The following is a 10345-nucleotide window of genomic DNA, read 5'->3' on the forward strand; positions in this document are numbered from 1 at the left end:
TGCTCAGCTGGTCTAGAAGGGGCAGAGATGGCACACAGCATCAGATATTCAGGAGACAGGAAAAGAGGGAAAGCAGAGAGATGAGAAACTGAGAAATGAAGAAAAACAAGTAAAAAAAGAGAAAGAAAAAAGTGCTCCCAGGGATCCCACCGATGTGGCAGCACAGACCAGACAAATGGTTCCCCAGCCGAATGGTGCTTCACTGTCTGTCAAGAAGGAGCGAAGATGGCACACACAGCTAGCTGTTTCAGAGAGAGGAAGGGAAGGAGGTGAGAGAAAGAGAAGAAATCAAAAGAAGCTGAAAAAAGCAACAACACCAACAAAAAAAATGGCACTGAAGGAGTGGGGCGAATCCAAGCATCAAGGAGCCAGCATCTCCCCAGTGAAGCAACAGCGGCCTGGTGGGAATCGGCAGAAGCCAAGCAGGGGGAGGAAGGTTGGGAGGTGGGAAAGCATGTATTGCTGGTTACCAGGTGCTCTGTCTTCTGCTGGGAGCTCCATGAAGCTGCCTTCCCGTACTCCCTGTCCACCGTTCTCAGGAGCTAAGGAGTCTAAGATGGTTAATCCATGTGTGTTAGCTGATAGGGGACGTCCATTCTGTATCTCTCCTCACTCTCTGTCTGTTTCTTATTCCATTAGGTGCTTAGTTGAGTTCTTTATCTCTTCATTTGATACTTAGGGTTCCAAGATTGACATCTGTCTCTGTTTTACTTAGTTTTTCGGGTCTTTACTGTGGAGGAATGGTGTGGTGCTTCTGCCTATAGTGCCGTGTTGGCTCCGCCTCCTCATCTTAATTTTTTGAAGGATAGTTTTGTTGGGTATAAAATTCTTGGTTGACAGTCTTTTTTCTTTCAGTACTTTGAATATGTCATACAACTGCTTTCAGGCCTCCATGGTTTCTGATGGAAAGTCAGCTAATAATTTGATTGAATATCCCTTGTACAAGTGATGATTAATTTTTCTATTTCTGTTTTCAAGATTCTTTCTTTGTCTTTGACCTCTGAGAATTCTATTATGGTATGTCTAGATGTAGATAGGAGCCCTGGTGGTGCAGTTCTACTCTGTCCTATAGGGTCTCTATGAGTTGGAATCAACTCAATGGCAATGGGTTTTTCAGGTTAGATGTAGATATATTTAAGTCTATACTTTAAGAAGTTATTTAATTATCTTGAATATGTCAAATAATGTTTTTCATTCAACTTGGGGAGTTTTCAGTCAGGCATCATTTATTTCTTCAAGTATTCTTTCTCTTCTCCTTCTGGGAATCACATTAAGTATATACTTAATGGGATGCTTGATAGTTTTCCATATGCTTGATAGTGTTCCTGAGATCTATGAGACTCTTTCATATTTCTTTATTGTTTTCTTTCTGTTCCTCAAATTGAATAATCTATTAACACATCTTCAAGTTTGCTAATTCTTTCTTTGGTCAACATAGATTTATTTTTGAGTCTCTATAGTGAATTTTTCAGTTATCGTAATGTTCAACTCCATAATTTCTATTTAGTTCTTTTATTATTATTTGCATCTCTTTATTGCCATTCTGTATTTGCTGGTATATAGTTGGCATACTTTTAAAAATTCTTTACAGATAATCATCTTTTGTTCTTGAACATATTTATAATAGGTTTAAATCACTGAAGACATCTCAGGGACATTTTCTATTTAACATTTTTTCCTGTGTGTGCCCATACTTTCTTATATCTTTGAATATCTGAAACTCTTTTTTTGTTGTTGAAGAGTGTACACTTTAGAATCAGATTCTACCACACACCCACACATGGAAGTTTGTAGTTAGTGCTGATTTACGGTTCTTGTTACTGCTTGCTTGGCAACTTTCCAGGACTAATTCTTTGTATTCTGTATCTTGAATATATGTATGATGTTGTCACTTAATTCTCTATTTACTTTTTGAAATTCTTTTATTATTTAATATTAGCTTCCTAGGGTCACTGCTGGGTTAAAATAGCTTAGTGTCCAGCCAATTATAAATTAGAAATTTTATTTAGATTCCTTGAGATTTATTTACTTATTTAGATTTAGATTCCATTGTGTGCTTGCACCTTCAAATTTCATGCCATCTACAAGTTATCATTAGTTTTCATTTTATTCTTGTACAGGACCTTAATTGGACAGAGATTAATGCTTAGTGTAAAGAATTTGATCTTGTCCAAGGAGAGATTTGGAAGCTGCATTCAGCTTCTCTGATGGTGGGTGCTGCTTACAACACTGGATCTTAGAGTGGAGCTGGCCACACCCAATAGTCAGGGTCAGTAGCTAGCCATGCCACAAACCAACCATGTGATCTAGAGTGGAGGCTTTGGATTACATGATATCAGTCAACCTAGAAAGTAACATTAACCCCATGGGAAACCAATCAATCAATCATGTCTATGTAATAAGTCTCAATAAAAACTCTGGACACAGAAGCTCATGTGAGCTTCCCTGGTTATCAATACTCTGTGTATATTGTCATGCATTGATACCAGGAGGGCAACACATTCTGAAACAAAGGAAACTTCATGTATGTAACTCTCCCAGATTCTTCCCTGTGTGTCTTTTCCTTTGGCTGATTTTGAGCTCTATACCTTTCCTGTAATAAATTGTAACTGTGAGTATAATAGCTTTAAGTGAGTTCTATAAGTCACTCTAGTGAATTAGCAAAACGTAAGGTGGTTTAGGAACCCCCAAACTTGCAGTTAGTGTCAGAAGTAAGGGCGGTCTTGGGAAATATGCCCTTTAACTGTAGTAGGCCCTTAACTCCTTGCAGGTGATGTCAGAAGTCTTAGGAAGACATTGTAGTCTGTAAGAATGTGCCTTCAAACCTTGTAGTTTGGCTAACTCTAGGTACAATTAGGGTCCTCTCTTTTCCCAGGTCCTTCCTGGGCATACTCACAGTCTATAAAGTGTTTTTCTACATTCTCAGGAATATTTTGGAGCTTTTCAAAGTCCCCTATAGCAATCTAGTTCTCCAGGTCTTTCTTTTATGTTTTTGGCTAGATTTTTGTTTTGCCCAACTGTTATCACAGCCTTAGGCAGGTGTGATGTAACTATCCCAGCTGATTTCTCTTGTTTTCAATAGGCCCCCGTGAATAGGGCTTTTCACAGGTACTGGAGCTTCTGGTGCTGCAGTGGTTGAGAGCTATGGCTGCTAACCAAAAGGTCAGCAGTTCAAATCTACTAGCTGCTCCTTGGAATCCCTATGAGGCATTTCTACTCTGTCCTATAGGGTCCCTATGAGTCAGAATCAACTTGATGGCAATGGGTTTTTTTTTTAGCTTCCTAATTATATCAAATAGAAACAATGACCTGGATATGAGGTTTTTCAATGGAGCTGAGAATCTAGTTAAAGTAATTACTTCCTCTGGGGACGAGGCTTTAAACAGAACTCTGAATGAGGTCAGTTTTTTCAGTTGGCTGTAAGTCTGCCAGCTTTTAATGGCTACTACACTACAGGGTTGGAAATGGGGGTGGCAGTACCTCAAGTAAAATGCCACAGACTCCATTGTCCTTATCAAGGTTGTGTTGTTTTTATTGAATAAATAATTTTCATATTTTTCTGTATCTTTGGCTAATTTCCAAGTTCTCTAATATTTGAAGTTGATATTTTATTTTTTCTTGTGAGAGAGTGATTCACAGATGTTTTTACTCCACCTTCTAGAAGTACTAAACTTCTTTGGTAATCTTTATTTGTAATACCTTGCAAATATAGCCGACATTAACCACCAACATGCTAAAATATTCTCTTTCATAACTTCTTCCCCTAGATATAGTAATTGCACGTTCTGCTTCCAAAGTTACTATGGATGGTACTTCAAACATCTTTTTCCACTGGATATCATGGGTTGGCATCTTCCCAGTCTCTGATAGTAGTTCACAAACTACCCATTGCAAAGCCCCTAGCCAGAAACATACACAGGCAGTCCCCAGGTTATGAACATCTGACTTAAGTACAAGTTGTACTTGCCCTTTAATGTTATCTTAGTCATCTAGTGCTGCTATAACAGAAATATCACAAGTGGATGGCTTTAACAAACCAAAGTTTATTCCTCACAGTTGAGTAGGCTAGAAGTCCAAATTCAGTGCATCACCTCCAGGGGAAGTCTTTTTCTGTCGGCTCTGGAAGAAGATCCTTGTCATCAATCTTCCTCTGGACTAGGAGCTTCTCCACGCAGGAACCCCAGGTCTAAAGGATGTGCTGTGCTCTCCGTGCTGCTTTCTTGGTGGTATGAGGTCCCCCTGTCTCTCTGCTTGCTTCTCTCTTTTATGACTCGAAAGAGATTGGTTATTCCACCTCATTAGCATCATAGAGGTAGGATTTACAACACACAGGAAAATCACATCAGATGAAAAATGGTGGACAGTCACACAATACTGGGAATCATGGTCTAGCAAAACTGATAAACATATTTTTTGGCAACACAGTTCAATCCATGACAAATGTTATGTACATTTGTCCTAACTTTGAAACAATTGAACCAACTCCTACTCGCAATAAATTCTTTATCACAATCACCTTCACTTGCTGCACGTGCAGCTTTTAAATCATTGAAAAGACTTTGAGCCTTTTCTTGCACTAAAGTAAGGCTAAATAAGAACCGCATGCACTTCTTCTGACCTACCTATAAATTTAACTTAAAGATACACTTAGGAATGGATCTCATTCATAACCTGGGGACTGCCTGTATTTTAGTTATCGTTGTTATTGTTTTTAATGGCAGCAACTCACTTCTAGATATTAGTTTCTGAATTAGTCATGATAAACTGGGGGTTAAGTTGTTTTCATTGACAAACCACCCCCAATATCAATGGCTTAAAATAGTAAGTTTTTGTCTTCTAATTTGTCCAAGATACATTGACATGGTGAGCTCTTCTTATGGTACTCAGTCCAGACTCAGGCTGGTGGAGGCTCCATCTCAACAAATAATTCCAAATTTCCATGGGAAGAATAACCTATCTACCCAGAGACATACATCACTTTGCTTGTATATAATTGGCAAAACCTTTTCATATATATATGACCAACCTCAAATGAGGCAGGAAATGGTAATGGTACCATGTGCCCCTGAGGAGAGGAGAATTTATTACAAAATACTGGAATTATACTCTTGGAACTCTAATGATTCATGTATTGATTTAGTCACATTAGGAAGTGGACAGAATAGAAGATTTGCCTTCTGATGCCCTTTTGGTTTTTGTCCATTCCTTGTATCTGTACTGTTTTAACAGGAGAGTGAATATTATTGGTGGCTTGTAGCTCTACCCTAGGGATTGAAAAAAATAAATTTCACTTCCAATGCTAGCTAGGAAGATTGATAGCAATTGCCCAGAGCAGTGTGATGAGAAGTATTTTGAAGCCTTTTCAAGGCTCGGTGGAAAAGATTACTATGAGTTATTATATTTCATAAAAGTGAAACTTATAAACACTTGAAATAGTTCAATTATTTTGTTCTCTAGAACTCTTACAGTGTGAACAGCCATGCATTGGCTCTAGAACAACAGCTGAAGTGTGGTATTTTAAGCAAAATATCATGTCAGGTATTCGATTTTTTATAAAAATTATGATAATTATATCTATCTCAAGGATAAAATATCTGGTCTGTCAAGGAAGAAACAAGGAATACTGTCAAACTGATAGTATACTTCATCTGTCTCCATATGCATACATCTATTTGTTAAATCATGAACTTTGACTTGAGGTTCGGGGAATGTTTTTCTATACGGAATTAACAATGTCATTATTAAGCCACATCACAAATCATTTAGCACCATGTAAAAAATATTTCTAATAAATATATTCAATCGAAACCTATGTACAAAACTCTTCCGGGACAACATTAGAATGGGAACCAAAGAGAACTATTTTCTTTAAAAAAAAAAAGAAAAAGAAAAGGCATTTCTCTTGGCTCTATCCCCTCCAGCTCTTTGTGCTGATCTGTATTGATACCTGATTTTCCTTCCTCAAATGATTCTTCTTACAAACCACTCCCAAAGTCTCATAAAATGTATCCTTTCCTCTACTGCTTACCAAAGTTTGATCTCCCATCAATGAAAGCTGCTATCAATGTATTTGACCTGTAGTGGCTAAAGTTGTAGATGTTTAAATAAAACACCTAAAGTGTTGTTGAGAAGCACCTTTCCCTTCTAACAATGGACCTCTCTGACTGAACCACCTTGATTGTTTGTTTCCGTAGAATGAATTGTTTCCAGAGTGCTTCTCCACCTATTAGGCAAGAACATGTTTGAGTCCATCCTCAATCTCCCTTCATTGTCTTAACTATAGAATGAATGTAATTTAAGATTAATCTGGGTCTTCTGAAAAGAACCTGCCTTTCCTCTCTCACTAGTGAGGTGGGCATAGGTGTGGTCTTTAGTTTTCTATAACTGATCATTACAAATGCCCACCCAAGTTCAAGGGGAGGGCACCTGGGCCTCGTCTCTTAATGTAAGAGTATAAACATCACATTGTAAGAAAAGTATATGTTATGTGACATAAATTGCTATAAATATTCTCAGAAAATGTAGTCAAAGGGTCCTTTACTTGCTACAATAATTCAATACTCTCTAACATTGAAAATACATTAATTCCCTCTACCAGAACCTCCAAGTCTCATCTTGTTATGACATCAACTCAAACTACAGGATTTCATCATTGCAATCAATTCCAGGTACAGATGATTCGCCTCAAGTACAGCTTTCTGGTTGCAGTGCTTTTGAATCAAAGATCTGTGAGCTAAAGAGCAAAGATATCTACCACCATAAACTCTAAATGTGACTGTGGGACAGACAAAGGGCAACCACTTTAGACCCTCCTATTCAATAACTTGGAAAATGAAAGGCTCACAAAAGTCATGGGTCCAGCATGACACATTTTCCCAGTTTTTTTGGTAAGACTGTCTTATTGCTTATGGATGATTCTCCTTCTCTCTTGACTCTGCTTCTAGACTCTTGGTTATTTTTCCTGAATTATCTTACTTTTTCCATATAAAGCAGTCCATGTTTTTTTCTGAATAATTTACTTAGCCTAATATCTGTCCAAATAAGTTTGGGGGACTCTAATTTTGTATCCTCCTTTCAGTCCCTTTCAGCCCAAGTTAATAAAATTATTTCAAGTGTGCTTCTTATGAAACAATTTATGATCTATTCCATTAGACAAGTGCCACAAATCTCTTTTGGTTAAGTTCCATTCTACTTTGGTTTTCTTGTAAGGCTGTTGAGGGACAACATTACTGAGATTCTAAAAGCTCTGTTATTTAATGTATAGAATCGGTGAGTTATGCCCTTGAGATCTTCAGAGGACTTTTTATTTGGCTAAATGTTTCTCTGAAACATTACTTAGATTTTTCTGAAGTCTTTAAAAAATATTTTTATAGTCTCACCCTCAATTTTCCTCTTTCCATATTATTAAAGGCAACAGTGCTTCTAAATTTTCTACCACTGTATAACAAAGATTTACTTTTCTCCAGATTCCTATAATATTGTCTTCATTTTCTTTTAAGATCTCATGATACCTTTCCTGAATACTATCAGGTTTTTCTACATAATATTTTTGAGGTAAACCATCAACTGTCCATCATCATATCCCCAAAACTATGTCACACTTTTATATTATTATTGACAGTTTCCTACTTCTGTTACTGTATCTTTATTAGTTATCTATTGATGACAACAAAACAAAAAAATAAAAATACTCCAAAGTGTAATTCCTTAAAAACAAAAATAATATTTAAAACCCTTCAAGAATGACATAATAAGGACCTCCACAAATCTGCTCATTCACAAACAACAATTGCAAAAATAATGTAAAAGCAAAACAGCTGAATCTCTGTAAGAACAGTGATTTCTGTAGTGTTTTATCTTGCATTATTTCTAGACCCTTCACCCAGCTGCAAGGTAGCCTTGAAAGTAGCAGCTTTGTAAGCTTGGTAGCTAGGAGGTCTAGCAGTATAGCAGAGGAAAGAATCTCAGACAGAAAGAAGAGAGAAGGAAGCAGAAGGAGTATTTGAAGAAATAATGGCTGAAATCTACTCAGATTTGGTGAAAAATGTTAATATAAACGTTGTTGTTGTTAGGTGCCATCCAGTCGGCGACTGGACTCATAGTGACTCTATGTACAACAGAGCACTGCCCGGTCCTACACCGTCCTCACAATCCTTGTTATGCTTGAATCCATTGCTGCAGTCACTGTGTCAATCCATCTAATTGAGGATCTTCCTCTTTTTCGCTGACCCTCTACTAAGCATGATGTCCTTTTCCAGCGACTGGTTCCTTCTGATGACACGTCCAAAGTACATGAGATGAAGTCTCACCATCCTTGCTTTTAAGGAGCATTCTGGCTGTACTTCTTCCAAAACAGATTTGTTTGTTCTTATGGCAGCCCATGGTATATTCAATATTCTTCACAGACACCATAATTCAAAGGAATCAATTTTTCTTAGGTTTTCTTTATTCATTGTCCAGCTTTCACATGTATATGAGGTAATTGAAAACATCATGGCTTGGGTCAGGTGCATCTTAGTCCTCAAAGTGATATCTTTGCTTTTTAACACTTTACAAAGGTGTTTTGCAGCAGATTTGCCCAGTGCAATACATTGTTTGATTTCTTGACTGCTGCTTCCATGAATGTTGATTATGGATCCAAGTAAAATGAAACCATGGACTCGCAATCGAAAGATGACAATGATGAAAATGATGAAGACCTACAGTAAGGCGAGCCTGAGGCTTTAAGTCAAACACAACTTTTCAGCTATATAAAGCTTTGAAGAAATTTGGAAAAGTTAAAGGAGACCAAGAATTTTTTGATAAGGCTATGAGCTTAGAAATTTGTTTCAATAATTTCATCAAAAAAACAAAACAAACTAAGCAGTTAATGTTTTTATTAAAAAATTTTTTTTATTAAAAAGCTAGCACAACTTGTCCAAGGCAAGCTCATGGAAGCTCCATAGACACATTCAAACTCCCTGAGGGACCAAATTATTGGGCTGAGGGCTGTGGGGAACATGGTCTTGGGGAACATCTAGCTCAATTGGCGTAACATAGTTTATAAAGAAAATGTTCTACTTTCTACTTTGGTGAGTAACATCTGGGGTCTTAAAAGCTTGTGCGTGGCCATGTAAGACACTCCACTGGTCTCACCCCCATCAGGAGCAACGGAGAAGGAAGAAAACCAAAGACACAGGGAAAGACTAGTCCAAAGGACTAGTAGACCACAACTATCACAGCCTCCACCAGACTGAGTCCAGCACAGCAAGATGGTGCCCCGCTACCACCATGACTGCTCTGACAGTGATCACAATAGAGGGTCCTGGACAGAGCTGAAGAAAAATGTAGAACAAAATTCTAACTCACTAAAAAAGACCAGACTTACTGGCCTGATAGAGACTGGAGAAACCCTGAGAGTATGGCCTCTGGACACCCTTTTAACTCAGTAATGAAGTCACTCCTGAGGTTCACCCTTCAGCTAAAGATTAGACAAGCCCATAAAACAAAATGAGACTAAAGGGGCACACCAGACCAGGGGCAAGGACAAGAAAGTAGGAGGGAACAGAAAAGCTAGGAATAGGGAACCCAAGGTCGAGAAAGGAGAGTGTTGATATATCTTAGGATTGGTAATAAATGTCACAAAAAAATATGCGTACTAATTGTTTAATGAGAAGCTAGTTTGTTCTGTAAACCTTCATCTAAAATACAATAATAATAAAAAAATAGAAAAAAAAGTGAATTTTATCCATATCTTTGTTTGACTAGTATACACATATCCGTACATAATTTGAATAAACATGCAAATCATAAAAAAATTGAAAAAAATTTCAGAAACTCTCAAATATGTAGAAATTAAACAATATATTCCTCAATAAACAATAGGTCAATGAACAAATCAAAAGGGAATTTAGAAAATTCTTTTCAATCAATAAAAATGAAAACATCTTATACAAATTATGTGATACATCTTAAGCAATGCTAAGAGGGAGATTTATAGCTGCCGTGTCTATACTAAAAATGAAGAAAATCTCAAATCAGTAACTTAGTATTACACTTTCAGATAAAAGTAAAAGAAGATCAAGCTATGATCATGGCAAACAAGAATAAAAAATGATAAAGATTAGAGCAGAGATAAATTAAAGAGAAATTAGAAAAGCAATAAAGAAAATCAAATCAAAAGTTGATTCTATGAAATTATCAAAAAATTCATAGCAGTTATATAAAAAAAAAGTTTCGATCTGTTACAATCAAGAAGACTGGAAATCAGTGTGACATTACAGAAATAAAAAGAATTATGACAAAATTCTATGAATAATTGCAAGTCCAACAAATAGATATCGTAGCTGAAATTTACAAATTCTTA

The sequence above is a fragment of the Trichechus manatus genome, unplaced genomic scaffold (assembly GCF_000243295.1).
Source record: "Trichechus manatus latirostris isolate Lorelei unplaced genomic scaffold, TriManLat1.0 scaffold00229, whole genome shotgun sequence".
NCBI classification, from domain to species: domain Eukaryota; kingdom Metazoa; phylum Chordata; class Mammalia; order Sirenia; family Trichechidae; genus Trichechus; species Trichechus manatus.